The 15846-nt window shown below is 42.9% G+C and overlaps 1 pseudogene; it reads right to left on the bottom strand.

Annotated features, from left to right (window-relative positions):
- On the bottom strand, window positions 1-1985 carry LOC141418510 (DNA repair protein RAD51 homolog 4 pseudogene; annotated as a pseudogene).
- Between the last annotated feature and the right edge of the window lie 13861 nt (window positions 1986-15846).

Below are 15846 nucleotides of genomic sequence, written 5' to 3'. Positions count from 1 at the left end.
GTGGCAGTGGGCAGCAGTATTTCTGGGAGGGAAAGTTGTGGGGGTTTTGGTGCCTCCCCCTTCTCAATCAACAGCACCAGTCATGTCTCCTCTCCCTGTACCACTGGGCTCTGCTCTGGAGTGCTGCATGTCCCAATGTCTGCCACCTCCTGGAATCCCGTTGGCTGACACACTGTGCGCTGGCTGCTGCCTGATGCTCCTGCCCCTTAGTGTCTAATAGAACCCTGGGCACAAAGGTCCAGGAGCAGCCGAGGGCAGGTTTGACCTTCCCACTGTCCCTGTCTCGGGTCAAGTGGTTGGTCACCACCACGGCCATGCCGAAGTCCCGGGCCAGGGTCTTCAGCTCCCGGGACTGCACCATCAAGGCCAGGCCTTCCCTCTGCTGACCTCCCATGGGTGGGGAGACCACCGCTGTGACCGAGTCCACCACCACCACCTTCCCAGTCCCTGAAGAACCCATTACCTGCTTGGCCACAGTATGTCGGAGGTCCTGCAGGACTTCCAGCATCTGGAAGATGTCACTGCGCCACCTGGATCCTCTGGAGAGCAGCTGTCTGTTCCTCTTCATCCTGGGTCACAGCCTGCAGTAGCTGGAGGAGGCCGGAGGCTGTCAGGCCTCCATTGGAATCAACATATAGGACATTCTGCTGCAGACTGTGGGCCACCTGTGCAGCCACGCAAAGGCATAACTGGGTTTTGCTGCTACCTGGTGCTCCTACAATTTCAGTCACTTCTCCAGTATCGAGACCAGCATCGGGAAGTTTATCCAGACTCCCAATGCCAGTGGACAGGATGGCAGTGGAGGTCTTCACTTCCTCATGGACGTCAGCGCCAGTCAAGCCGAAAGCTGAGAACTGAGCCAGTGGCACCCGCCTCAGGGCGACCAGGGCCTTCTAGGACAAGCCACACTTCTGGGTGATCTCCTCCAGGTCTGCAACTGCCAGATCCACCACTGTCCTGATCCCACCGCTCCTCAGAAGCTGGACCATCTCCTCGGTGAGGCCCGGGCACAGTCCCGCCTTCAGCACCCCATGTTCCCTGCAGGCCTGGACCAGCCCTGGGCGGGCTCGGCGGCTGCCAGTCACTTAGGCATCCGCGGGGCCTCTGCAGACGCCCCTCCACGCCCCTTTCTGGGAAGGGCCGGGGCGCGCTGGCCACTTGCAGGGGGCGGGGGAGGACTGCCCTTCCGGGACCCTCACAATTTCTTTAAGTGGGGCAGGGAGGGGGTTGAGCAGGAGAGATGATGGGGGCAATGTAAATAATTTACAATGTAAGTCTAATCGGAATTGCCACTATAATTCCCCCGTATATAATGACTATGTCCTAATAATTTTTTTTATAATAAAAAGGAGAAGAAAGTCTGGGGCATGAAGGCAGTGATAGAGCACTTGCCTAGCATACACAAGGCCCTGGGTTCAATTCCCATCACTGCAAAAAAGCCTCATAAAATATGACTAACATAAACCAAAGTATTACATTTTATTTAGAGCTCACATTGGCCTTGAATTCGTGAATTCTCCTGCCTCAGTGTCCTGAATGCTGGGATTATGGGTGTTTACCACCATGCTTGCTTGGTTTAAACTGTATCACTTAAAAAACCAGCTCACTAGTGTGATGCTTGATTTTGATTGACGACTGATTGGATTAGTAAAGCACACCTTCCGCTGTGTCTGTGAGGGTGTTTCCAGTTAGATCACGAGGGCTCTGATCTAATGAATGGTTTAATTCATTGATGAATTCAAAATTTGAATTGACTGGGAGCCGGGGAGGAGGGGGGAGGTGGCCCAAACAATGTATACACATGTAAGTAAATGTAAAAATGATAAAATGAAAGTAAGAAAAAAATTTGAATTGACGATTAGGAGGTGGTGGCCCTGTGGAAGGCAAGGCTGGTGGGAGGAAGTAGGTGGGGGGCATGTTTGTGGGGGCTGTAACTTGCCCTGGTTTCTTCCTGCTATGGCTGTACTCTGGTTCCTGTTGGCCATGATGTCGACACTCTGTTTTCTGACTGTCATGAGGTCATGAGGTAAACAGCCTCAGCCACACACTCCCTTTCACACAGAAACATGGAGGCAACTGACCATGGACTAAACTCCTGAAACCATGAGTGAAATAAATAATCACACCCTTTAAGTTCTCGCAGGTATTTTGGGCACAGTGATGACACAGTAACTAGTATGTCCAGAAGAGGGGAAGATAATGGTGATAATTCCATCTTATAGTTTCATTCTTTCCTCAAAGGTACCAAAGAAAGCCAAATGTTATCCTTGACTGTATTGCCTTTTTTTTTTACCAATGGCTGAGCAAGACAACTAATGAGGAAGAGAGAAACAAAGAACAGAGTTGGGTTTTAGGCTGCCCGGCTTTAGGGCTTCTAGCAGGCCTCAAAATATGGCCTGAGGATCTCTGGGGAAGAAGAATGCTTCCCCAAGAGTGTTTAAAGGAATCCACAGGTCAAAACTCTTCTCATGATAGTACTGAGACTTAATTTTTCCTCTCCACTGTGTGTACATTTGCGCTGATGATGACAAAACACTGGTGGCTGGAAGCACAGGATGAATGAAGACAGTGGCACCAACCGTCCTGTGATTCTGGTGGTCATTAGGTTCTTTCCCATCATGCACTTGCAGTAGAGAGAGATGCCAGTTCCACTCTTGGTGACAGTAAATGTTACAGGTGCATTTAAACCACAACCCTTGGACGCCCACGTTTTTAATATTCTCTAAGACAGAATGGGGAGTCGGCACGAAGCAGGGCTGTTGTCTGCTGCATCGAGACAACCCCATGGTTATACTGGGAAAAAGCATTGAGGTGACTGGAACCTGAATAGAAAGTGTAGATGACTTCCCATGGAACATCAGCTTTTTACCTAGAAGAGTAAAGACCAACTCTCATTGCTCAGACTTGGGACCTGGGCAGATGTGTTTCTCAACCAAAGTGAATCTGTCACTTTAAAGAAAACAATTGACAGTATTTGTTACCAGTGATAACAGTTGCTATTTCAAGTCACAAAGAACTTTGGAAAACTCATATATATCAGTAACGTGAACTTTTCTCCCTTGTCAATGCCGAAGGACTTTTCTGATAATGTTGGTGGTGCTAAAAAGTGATTTTTAAAAATATTGGGTAATAGAATGTGTCAGCATTTGGAAGATTTACATAAATCTTTTTCTAAATGAGCCACTGCTGGTGTTACAAAATCATGTATGGATAGAAGATCTATTCAAAGTACAAGATAAGCTGGGCATGGTGGTTCATGACTGTAACCCAGTACTTGTGAGGCTCAGGAAGGAGCATTGAGAGTTCAAGGCCAGCCTGGGCTATATAGTGAGAGCCTGACTAAATGTAAATAAATAAATAAAAACCAATGGATTTGAAAGTAATGGAATGTGAAATGTTTGTTATGGTTTCAGATTTCGCATTGCAAAACTGACCTTTAAGAAACTATCACTTGTTGAGTTTAGATATTGTATCAGAGAAGACTATCTACAGTTATCTGAAAAAGCCTATTAATATTGTAGAAACATATTACATATGTATGAAAATAGCACAGAGAACCCTGTCAAAAGTTGTAAAAAGGAGGCGGGGAAGAGAGGGTGGTTAAAAAAAGAGTAATATAAATGGGGTGAATTTAATCAAAGTATTTATATGCATGTTGTAAATAACACAATGAAACCCCTTTATTTAAATAACTTATTCTAATAAAAATTTTTAGGGTTTGGTGGAGTGGCTCAAGTGGTAGAACACCTGTCCAGCAAGCACAAGGGCCTGAGTTCAAACCCCAGTACTGTAAAAAAAAAAAAAAAAAAAAAAATTTAAAAAAGGCTATTAAGCCGGGTGCCGTGGCTCATGCCTGTAATCCTAGCTACTCAGGAGGCAAGATCAACAGGATCAAGGTTTGAAGCCAGCCCTGGCAAATAGTTTGCAAGGCCCTATCTTGAAAAACCCTTCACAAGAAAAGGCCGGTGGAGTGACTCAAGGTGTAGGCCCTGAGTTTAAGCCGAAGTACCGAAAAAAACCAAAATTAAGAAACCCCACAACTTTGTTATATTTTGAAATAGCATACACTAATTCTACAAGGGAGTTTCTTTCATCGTGGTGACTCTCCACATGTGTACAGTGTACTTTGAGCAAGCTCACCCCTCCGTTATATTTCCCCTCCCTCTCTTTTTCACAGTGTTTGGTGGGTTTCATTATGGTGTCTTCACGTGAATAGCTGTACTTCAATCCTCTTCACCCCTCACTATGCTTCCCTTTTCCCCTCCCACTAAACCCACCTCCTCACTGACTCCCTTTCGCATTTTGTTATCATCATCATCATTTTAAGCCTAGGTTCCACATTTGTGACTTTTGAGCTTAGCTTATCTCACTCAACATGATGCTCTCCAGTTCCATCCATTTTCCTGCAAATTGCATAACTTAATTTTTCATTATGGCAAGTAATATTTCACGATATGTATGTCTATACACACAATATACCACATTGTCTTTGTCTTTTTGTTGGTTTCTGGGCACCTTGGCTGATTCCATTGCTTGGCTATTGTGACAGAGCTGCAAAAAACCACAGGTGTGTGGCTATCTCTCTTGTGTGTTGATTTACTCTATTTTTGATATATGCCCAAGAGTAGTACTACGGGGTCACAAGGTAGGTCTATTTTTAGTTTTTTGTGAAGCCTCGGTACTGATTTCCATAGTGGTAACACTAGATCACATGTCCACCAACAGTGAACAAGGGTTTCTTTTCCCTGCATTCTTGTCAGGTTTTGTTGTCTGTTTTCTTGGCGATTGCCAATCTGACTGGGGTGAGATGGAACTCAGTGTAGTTTTGATTTGCATTTCCTTTATGGCTAAGCGTGTTGAACACTTCATGTGTTTATTAGCCATTTGTATTTCTTCTGAGACTGTTCCGTGGTTTAGCCATTTATTAGTTGGATTATTCTTGCTGTTTGGTTTTTTGAGCTCTTTGAATATTCTGGATATTAATCCTTTATCTGTTGAATAGCTGGCAAAGTTTTTCTCCCATAGCATGGGTTGTCTTTTAATTCTAGGTCTTGTTTCTTTTGTTATGCAGAAACTTTAATTTGTTGTAGTCCCATTTATCAATTGTTCTTATTTCCTGGACAATTGAAGTGCTATTCAGAAAATAATTAGCTATGCCTACATCTTCCAGAGTTTTCCCTGTGTTTTTCTATAATAGTTTCAAAGTTTCAGATCTTCCATTAAAGATCTCCCATCCATTTGGAGCTGGTTTTTGTACAGTATGAAAGGTAGGGGTCTAGGTTTAGCCTTTTGTATGCAGATATCCTGTTTTCCCAGCACCATTTGTTGAAAAGGCTGTCTTTTCTCCAGTGTTTGTTTTTGGCTCCTTTGTCAAATATCAGATGGCTATTAAAACATTCCCTTTTCAACCACATGTCTATGTGAGGCCGGGGATTTTTTTGATGCACATAAACAAAATAATTTATCTCATGGACTGACTGCAGCTGCAGATGTGAGAACCTGGCTTTTTCTATATTAAGTTAGACACTAAAAAGGTTTGCAAAAATGTGAATTATTTAGTTTTGGAAAGCATAGTGTTTTTAATAAGAATATGATATTTAGGTTAACATGAAATGCATTTATATTTCTTATTCTTAAATGAACTAATAAATATTCTGTTTTTTTTCAGTTTTTTTTCTTTATTTATTCATATGTGCATACATTGGGCCATTTCTCCTCCCTGTCCCTTCCCTCTCCCCCTATTTTTTTTTAGTTTTAATGTATAATACAGTAAGTATCAATGAATCTAATCTATATAGCCCATGAAACTTTTTGAGTCCTCAAAACTTTTAAGGGTGTAAAGGGGAAGTGTAAAGAGTGTATGGTTGACACTAAGGAGTTTATTTCTTAGTTATGCACCAGTCCTTGGCACGGCCATACTTACCCCCACCTATCAGGCACCAGGTTCTTTCATGTCCTAGCTCTGTCAGCTCCTAGAATGTGGTAATACTCTGCATTTGGTTAACGGAAGGGAAAGAGCAATAGAAGGAGGTGTAGAAAGGCAGGGAAGTTGGGAAGATTTCACAGAGCAGGCCTGGAACTGGTGCCCATCCTTTGTTCCCATTCTGTTGGCTGGAACTCAGTCACATAGCCATTCTTAATGCCCAAGGAGACTGGAGATACAGTCCAGTTGTGTGACCATGGAGGAAATAGATTTGTGCCATGACATCCCAGATTCCTGGCACAAATTTGTATTAATAATAATTGTTATTCTTACAGTACTGGGCCTTGCACTTGCTAGGCAAGTACTCTCCCACTCAAGCCATACCTCTAGTCCTCAAATTTGTTTTAAAAATTATTTCAGACTTCCCCATAATCTGTCTTTCTGTCCATTTGTTTAAATACGTACTTTTAAATCTTTTTACGTGAGCTAGGGGTGCAGCTGTGTAGCTCAGGTGGTAGAGTGTTCTTGCCTAGTGTGCACGAGGCCCTGGGTTCAATCTCAAGTACAGCTACCCTACCCTAAAAAAATACCGAATACCCTCACAACTCTTTATTTGAAGTAATTACAGTTGGAAGTGTAACTCCATGGTAGAGTGCAAGCCTAGCTTGGGTGAGGCTCTGGGTGTAATCCTTTGCACCACACACAACATAATAGTAATTTCTGGCTAATAGGAAGTTATAAAAATAGTATGAAAAGTATTGTGTATCCTAAACCCAATTTCACTCAAAAGTGAAGCGCTTTTTTTTTGGCTGAGGATCACACTAAATAGGTATTCTCCCACTGAGTTACATCTTCAGCCTCTTATCTACATAAATCAGGAAATCGACAATGATTTATTAGACTACAGACCTTATTTAGTTTTCATCACTTTTTAAAACCTGCATTCATTTTTGTGTGTTTTCTTTGTTTAAAAAAATTTTCCTGGCTGGGTGTTGGTGGCTCACACCTGCAATCCTAGCTACTTGGGAGGCTGAGATCCGGAGGGTTCCAGTTTGAGGCCAGCCCTGGCAAATAGTTCATGAGACCCCCATCTCCAAAATAACCAGAGCAAAATGGGCTGCAGGTGTGGCTCAAGCAGCAGAGTGCCTGCTTTGCAACCATAAAGCCCTGAGTTAAAACCCAAATCCCACCAAAGAAATAAAAATTTTTTTCTGTATGTTTTAATATTTCGAGGTGACTTAGGTCCATTTTTAGAGGTACTTGGGCTATAAATTACAAAGAAATAAAAAGTGCAAAATGGAACATGTCTATAAATGGATGAGATGGGAAAGGACTCATGTTTTGCAAACCTTGAGATTTGTGTAGTTTCTACTGTAGAAAGAATATAGGATCTGGAGACAGATAAACTTGGGTTCAAATCTAACCTCTGTCACTTCCTAGCTGAATGATTTGGGGTGGACCATTTCTCTCCATGAGTGTCTGTACCTGTCCATAGCCTACCTTGTAGGCTACTGGCCACGCATATCAAGAATTTAACACTGGGTCTGCCACAGCTATGCTTATAGTTTGGAACATTAAGAAATTGGAGGATGGCTGGAGCTTTTCCTAGATTATCTGTCAATTAGGTGCAGAAATTGGGATTCTACAATCCAGACCCTAGGAAAGCAGTGCATGCAGGGAAGACTGTGGATCCCAACTTGTTTGGCCAGAAGGATGCCCTACTAACATCAAAATCTCCAACAGGCCCTTGTCCCTGCTCTGTTCCCATACGTGTTGTATTCATGGTCAGATAAGACAGGACCTATGGTTGTTTTGATCTGTGATTCCTTGGACTTCTGAAACTAAAGATCCAAATGAGCCTTTACTGTCATTGGGTAAAGACACCCCCAAATAAAGATGCTAATACACCATTAGATATTCTCAAGTGACACTGAGGGGGTGGCTTCCTTCCTACCTTTGGGGACTAGTCTAATCCTTTTTTTTTTCTTTTTTTTGTGGTGGTGGTGCTGGAGTTTGAACTTGGGATCTTGTTGAGTCATGCCTCCAGCCCCTTAGGGGCTAGTTTTGATAATGAAAGTAGCATGAAACCTTTCTTCACTGGGACCTCCTGACAACTGCTGTGCACCCAATGCCCAAGTTACAGATGAGGAAACAGAGGTTTGGGAAAGTGAAGGCTATTGCCCCAAATCACACAGCAAGCTAGGCAACAGATCCAACCAAGGCAAGGCCCCCTCCTTGCCAGTTCTGAGCCCTCCCACTATACCTTGAGTCTATGTCCTAAACTATTTTCTTCTTGCCTTTTCCCCTTTTCTGAGCCCTACCCTCACAGCTTGGCTTTTCCAGCTTCTCTATCTGAATTTCCTTGATTTTTTTTTTTTTTTGGCAGTACAAGGGCTTGAACTCAGGGCCTTCACCTTGAGCCACTCCACCAGCCCTATTTTTGTGAAGAGCTTTTTGAGATGGGGGTCTCACCAAACCATTTGCCTGGGCTGACTTTGAACCTGGATCCTCTTGAGTAGCCAGGATTACAGGCATGAGCCACCAGTTCCCTGGCTGAATTTCCTTGATTTGAGAACATTTTCATTCTAAGCTTCCCTCATCCCTTCAGAGGCCTTTACCATTCCATTTGTCAGTGGTTCTTTGGTGCTCAGGGCTAGTCTGGGCATCAGATGTACAGCCCACTGTCAGAAGGTCCTACTGACCCTTTCACTATCAAGACTGGTCCCCAAATGTAGAAGGAAAGCCATCCCCTTAGTGTTATGACAATATCTAATGATGTGCTAGTACCTTTTATTTCATTAGGATATATTAATTTATACAGGGGGGATCATAGCGACAAATCCAATTAGACTTACATTGTATATGACTTACATTACCCCCATCCTCCCTCCTCCTCAACCCCCTCCCTGCTCCATTTAAAGCAATTGCAAGAGGTTTCATTGTTCTATTTCATATAAGTATATGAAGTCCGCCAAACCATATTCCCTCACCCTAATCTCCTTCATTGACCCTCCCCCTCCCACCAGGACCCCTGTGAGCATCTTTGTTTAGGGGTTCTGAAGAACTGCAGGCTTCACAGTGATTTTTAAATCAGCCAGGAAACATGACACTATCGCCTCATCTGTGCTTTGGATCTAGTTTTGTAAGCATTATTTATCTACCTGGCCAGCTTAAAATTCATATGTTCTCCTAGCATACAGTTAAGGAGGCCCAGAGAAAGTCTCATGTTTGATTGATCAAGGAGAAAATAGACACACGCGCACAGACCTAAGAAATTGAGCTGTCCCTGTGCTGGTGATTTTTCTTATGCGTGGTTTCATGCCCTGTCTTAAGAACCCCAAAGAGGGATAGAATGTCAAGACTTCAAGACAAAACCATATAAAATCAAAGCTCTTGCCACACTCTTTCTGGAAGCACGTGCTTTGAAATATTAACCAAGCACTGGCATCTTCTTTCTAAAACATGTTTCCTTTTTATGTTATTTCAGTGGTTCAAGAGACAGATGAATCTGATTAGCTATTTGGTTGAAAATATTTGTGCTGGGTGATGTCTTTACCCTGTCCTTGTTACCCACAATCTTTATCCAAGAAATATTTATTAAGTGGTATTATAAAGGAGTATAGTTTTTCAGGCTGTGGACCACAGTAGATTGAAGGATCATGAACTCCACATATTGGGGCACAGCTGCATTTTAAACAATGAAATAGATCCAAATAAAGTAGAATAGAAAACATTAGTACGAAGTCTGTGTGCGGTGAGGATGGCTATTGGTGCCTCAGCTGTACATGTGTGGTGTAGGGGTATGAACACATGAGTGCTGCTCTATGCTACAAAATTAATTTTTCTCAATTATGAGTCTCTATCAAAAGAGTTTGAAAAACACTGCAGTTAGCATACGCTCTGAAGTTCCCCAGCATGAATTCGAGTTTTGTCTACAGAACATTTCTAGATGTAGGATTATTGGGCAGGTTACTTAAGATGTCTGTGGAATGGGAATTGTGAGAGAAATGACCTAGGGTGCACCTGGGCCCATGATACTTTAAGGGGTCTACTGAAATGTTTTGATTCCTTTTAAAATAAGAAAGAAAAAACCCCTAAGGATTGAAGAAGTTGTTTTGATTTTTTTCCCCCCCCTCACATCATAAAAACTGAATTTTTAAAGGATCCAAGAAAACCTACAATGGTGGGAGGGACCCAGGTTACAGAAGCCTTGAATGCTGGGTAGGAGAGGTGGGACTCAATGCGGTGGGTCCGTGGGAGCCTTTGAAGGCTGTAACCCAGCACAGCCTCCTCAAATCCTTTAGAGAAAAGTCATTTCTCAGTCTGGTACATGCACTTTCCGAGGGACACATGGGGCTATAGCTGGGACTTTGAGGACAAAAGATAAATGGGTTCCTCTTCCTGCATGAAACAAAGCATTTAGGAGGAAAAAAGTTAAGAAACACAGATCCAGGAAGCAAATCAAAATTTACTTCTCTATAAAACAAGCAAACCTACGCTGCAAAGGAAGATAGGAGGTTTTCAGAAGTAATGATAATTTGCATGACGATCTGGCTATCAAGATAATTTCTAAGAAATTAGGAGTCTGTGGGAGGCTCCTTTGGTCGATGACCCAAATTCTCTTGAGTCTACCCAAGGACGTTTTGCTTACAATTAGGGGTTTGTTCATGGAAAAGACAAAAAGCAATGGAGCGAGAGCCGAGGACACCTGGAACATGTCCTAATCCCTGACCCCATTCATCTGTTCATAGGTCGGGGATTAAGGTACGTTCCTATTGGGCTGTCAGTCCTGAGACTCCCTTCAAGCTGACTGGCTTCTTCCTCACTGGAAAGTGTCTTTTACTAGAGACCGCAGGGATTGTCAGTCTCTTACATCTGAGTGTAAATTTATGGAAAGATATTATATTGGACGATTCTATTGTCAACTTGGTCAAACTGGGAATTACAATTCCAGAGTCGCTTTTCCTCTACGGTTTCAGGTGAGAGTTAGCCAAAGAGTAACTTGCACAGATGTGAGCAGTGGAGAAGCAGCAGCCATTAATCTCAGGGGGACACCATGGTTAGACACGGTGAGATACAGGGGTGCCCAGTGGGTCCCAGCTTGTCCCTGTCCTCTTCATGTGACCTACTTTTCTAGTCCATAAAGATCAACAGAAGCCCCAGATGGTTGGCTGTGGACACATAACCAATACAGTCAACTGCTTCTTATGTCTCTGTCAGTTTCCCCTTGACTTTGATGGTGGGGTGCACAGGTCTGATCTTTCCTCTCTTCCCAACCTTCACTTTTCCTGCTGCCACTGTGTGAGGTCTAATTCTATCTCCCAGATCTCCTAATAGTCCTGGATCTCTGAAGCTGGATTGTTGGGAATATTTTTTTTTTAAGTAGTGGGATTTGGATTTAGGGCCTCACACTTTCTAGGCAGGCACTCTACCACTTGAGCCACACCCTCAGCCCTTCATGGTTTAGTTATTCTTCATCTAGGGTCTCACACTTTTGCCCAGGGCTAGCCTCTGACCACAGTCCTCTTATTTATGCCTCTCAAGTAGTTGGGATTACAGGCATGATCCACCATGCCTGATCCCAATAATTTCCTTTTGATACTGCACTCAGCCCCAAGGAAAGAAAAGTTTTGATTTAAAAAAAACAAAAAACCTCCCCAAAAAACTAAAAGAGGAGTTAATTTTAAAATGGTGGCCCTATTTGAGCAGGTAAGCCTCCCCCAGAATGGCAGCAGGAGGTTATAAACTCAGAGCACGATGAGAACGTGGAGAAGTGAGAGGGCCTCAAAGATAAGTGGTTTCTGCTTTCTGCTTTCCCTGCAACCTGCCTCTGAGGACAGCTTGCTCGCTCTCCCTGGCTGTCAGGATGCTTTGTAGACCAATCTCTTATAACACAAAATAGTTCCATCCTCAAGAGAGAAATACCTAGAGAAAAAGTACAAAGACAGGAGCAGTGGAAGTAAAGCACTGAGAAGGAAATCTCACAATGAATTTATTAGTCTAGACAGGATTTTACAGAATTTCTCTCATGGCCGGGCTCTAGTAGCTCATGTCTGTAATCCTAGCTGCTTGGAGGCTGAGATCCAGAGGAGTGGGGATCCTGGCCCCATCTCAACCAATAGCTGGGTGTGGCGGCACATTCTTGCTATCCCAGTGATAGTGGGAAGCATAAATAGGAGGATCGTGGTCCAGGCAGACCAGGGCAAAAAGCAAGACCCCCATCTCTGAAATAACCAGAGCAAAAAGGGAAGGAGGTGAGGCTTAGGTGGTATAGTGCCTGCCTCTCAAGTTCAAAGCCATGAGTTCAAACCCCAGCATGCCAAAAAGGTAAAAAATCCTCTTGTGGAGAGTTTATTATACTCTTCTTTCTACTTTTGTATATGGTTTAAAATACCCATACTTTAAAAATTTCAATTTATAATATTTTGACTCCTCAAACTTGGGAACATTCATCTTGAGATGTCTACTTTAAAATACCCCTTTGAAGTCCCCTCTCTCTCTCTTTGGTAGGTCTGGGGTTTGAACTCAGGGCTTCACACTTGCAAAGCAAGTACTCTACTGCTTGAGCCACACCTCCAGTCTATTTTGCTTTGGTAATTTTGGAGATGGGGTCTTGCAAACTTTTTGCCTGGGATGGCCTTGAACCAAAGTCCTCATGATCTCAGCCTTCCAAGTAACTAAGATTACAGGTGTGAGGCACCAGTGGTGAGCCCAATGTGATTCTTGACTGCAAGGAAGAGTGTCATGTTTCCGGTGGAACACAGATGAAAGTACACTTGCACATGGAAATAAAAATACATGACTGTGGGCTGGGGATACACCTTAATGGTAGAGCACTTGCCTAGCACACACAGGGCCCTGGGTTCGATCCATAGTGCTGCCAAAAAGAAATTTAAAAATATGGTTGATTTTGTTATGAAATGCGACTGAGATGTGGACCCCTTCAGGATTTCTTGCTTGTCTGGAGCCATTAGGAAATGCTCAAGAGTTTGCTTCTAAACAGTCCATAAAGAGTTTTCAGAGTCATACAATGAATCTTCTTATAGGTTACCATAGAGACGATGGCTAGCTCTGTTGGGTGCCTCAGCTTTTTTCATTTTTTAGGTAATGGTTCAGCTACTCAAAAAAATCATAAAAATGGTTTTCCAATAGGAAAACAGATTGGTAATTTTGTTTTTTCCAAATTAAAAAAATGTAGTAATATTATTTGCAATTAAAATTAAATGTATAAAGGAAAACTTTTGTGATAACAAACTGAATTTCCATTTGTAAGATTGAAGTCTATAAATTTCATCCTAGCAGTTCTGTCCTCAAGCTATGGAAAAGTAGATTAAAATCAGCCTACAGAATGTAATCTGAAGCTGCGAGGAGAATTTGAACTGGTTCCAGATAGTGTGAAAACAATGTCAAGGAAAATTCTTTCTTTGTTAGAAAACGAAAGACCTGGGTAGCAAAGCCCAAATTAACTTTGAGTAAAATGGCCAGAAATGATGTAGCAATTATGTGAACTCACCATACTAAACACACACACACACACACCCCAAACACAGTGAAGGACATTTTCTTATTTTTAGTGGTACTGGGATTTGAACTCATGGCCTGTGTTTGCTAGGCAGGTGCTCTACCACTTGAGCCACTCCTCCAGCCCTGCAGCACTTTCTCATTGCCTTCTTTTAGAGGTATCTTCTCATCAATCTTCCTTACCCACCCAGGACCTTGACAGAGGCTGAGAAGATGAACACCAAATGCTCTCCCAGGTGACTTCTGGATGGTGAGGTTTTAAGTGATTTATTGTTTCCTATTTGAACTGTTCAGTATGGCTAAAAGATTTCTATAATGAGCAGACCTTGTACATTTTTATTTTAAAACAATTTCACACTTTCAGAAAAGAACAAAGAATCCTCTTATTCCCTTGCTCTATATTTCCCCAAATATTAATATTTACCACCTTTACTTTTTCTCTCTGTGTACATTTTCCCCTCTGAACGATTTGGAAGTAGGTCATAGACACGATGGTCCCTTTCTCTCCAGTTGCCTCAGGTGTATTTCCTACATACAAGGACTGTTTCTTACATGACAACACTGCATTGACCAAAATTAGGGAACAACCCTCAATGCGTCACTATGAACCTACAGACCTACAAATCTCACCAGTTGTCTCAGATGTGAAATTCATAGCAACAAAAGAATTCTCTGGTCTAGGACCCAATTGGCATTATGGGTTGCATTCAGTTACCATGTCTCTTTAATTTCTTCCTTTTCGGTTTTGGTTTTGAGATAGGTCTTGCTATGTAGCCCAGGCTGGCCTAGAACCTGTGATCCTCCTGCCTCAGCCTTCTGAGTGCTGGGATTATGGCCCTGCACTGCCATGCCCCGCCTTTCGGTTCCTACAATCTGAAGAAGCCCTCAGTCTTTTCCCATATTCCATGAACATGACATTGTTTGTAGTGAATAGGTCAATGATTCAATTCCCCATTGAATTTTCCTGATGTCTTCTCATGATTAGGTTTAGATTATGCATTTTTGTCATAGCTATTTGTCCTTTTCCATGAGTCACCATGAAGCATATGTAATCAATATGCCTCATTTTTGGAGCATGTATTATTTTCATAAAACAAGGTCAATAATTAAGAATGGGAATCTATCAAAGGTCATGTTCACATTGACCAGGGACAATGTTAGTTGCCTGTACAGAGTGTGTCAGTGTTGCCTACAGTAATTACCAGGTTGGAAGGAGCTTCCTCTGCTCCTCCTATGGGGCATTCATATCTTTTATGAGAGGTGCTCATGTCACATCTTTGTGTGGTTGTATGTATTGCCAGAGTTTTAGCATGGGGTACATGGTGCACTCAACTTAGATACTTTGAGGATAACAAATGGATAATAACTGGAGGTGTGGCTCAAGCAGTAAAGTGCCTGCTTTGCAAGTGCAAAGCCCTGTGTTCAAACCCCAGTCCCTCAAAAAAAGAAAGATGCATGTATAGAACAAAACGCCTGAAGTGTTTAGTACCCCCAGGTGAGGGGCAATGTGGTATTGTTATCACCCCTACCCTTGGGAAGGTGAGAGAAAGTAGCCATTCCCAGAAGTGGGAAAGATAGCTGCATGAGGTAGGGCTGCCTGACACCACTGAGACCCTGAGTGAGGCCCCTGGCTAGCCTGTGGTGACACTGCAGGAAGGAGCTGACACATAAATACCCTGACCTCACTCTTTTCCCTCCCTCCAGCTACCATGGATACACAAACAAGCAAGGACGGAGGGAACATCTTTTCTGATGGGAGAAAGCCAACAAAAATATAGAAAAAATGGTGGAACTTTCAAATCACCATTTGTTAACCCTAACAGTAATAATTGGTTCAGGCAAAAATCATGAATGGGTTCTAATAAAAGTAGTGGGGGAAAGTTTGAGGAGTAATGATATTTACACAGCCTCACATTTTCTTTCCACAAAATTCTTACTAATTTCAAAGGGTAACACAGTAACTCTGGTGGGGAAGCTTGGCACACACCACCTGAATCCAATAATTAAATTTAGTATCACCTGAAGTAGGACATATGATCTCATGTGCCTCTGACTGGAGGACCTGAAGTAGCTGGAAAGTGAGTCCTTATGAAACCAGACCAGGGGAAGGGCTATGGAACCTTGGAAGGACAGTCACCATAAGGGAGAGAAGAATTGGCAGAGTGGACCTGTTCACTGAGTGGGGGTGGGACTAGCTAGGAGGTCATGCTAGCTTCTTTTGATTCAGCTTATTCTTCCCAAGGTTTGCATAGTTAGGAGATAAAGGAGAGGCAAAGAGTCTTGTGTGACATGGAAGACCCATGTCATGGGGGGCTCAAGAGATATGCTTTCAAAACGGCTGGTTATGGGAAGCAGTGCAGTAGAGTAGGGTAGCCTGAGTCAAGTGGGAGGCCCTGATGTAA

The sequence above is a fragment of the Castor canadensis genome, chromosome 17 (assembly GCF_047511655.1).
Source record: "Castor canadensis chromosome 17, mCasCan1.hap1v2, whole genome shotgun sequence".
NCBI classification, from domain to species: Eukaryota; Metazoa; Chordata; class Mammalia; order Rodentia; family Castoridae; genus Castor; species Castor canadensis.
The sequence above is the reverse complement of the archived record's forward strand: the minus strand, read 5'-3'. Positions and strand labels throughout refer to the sequence as shown.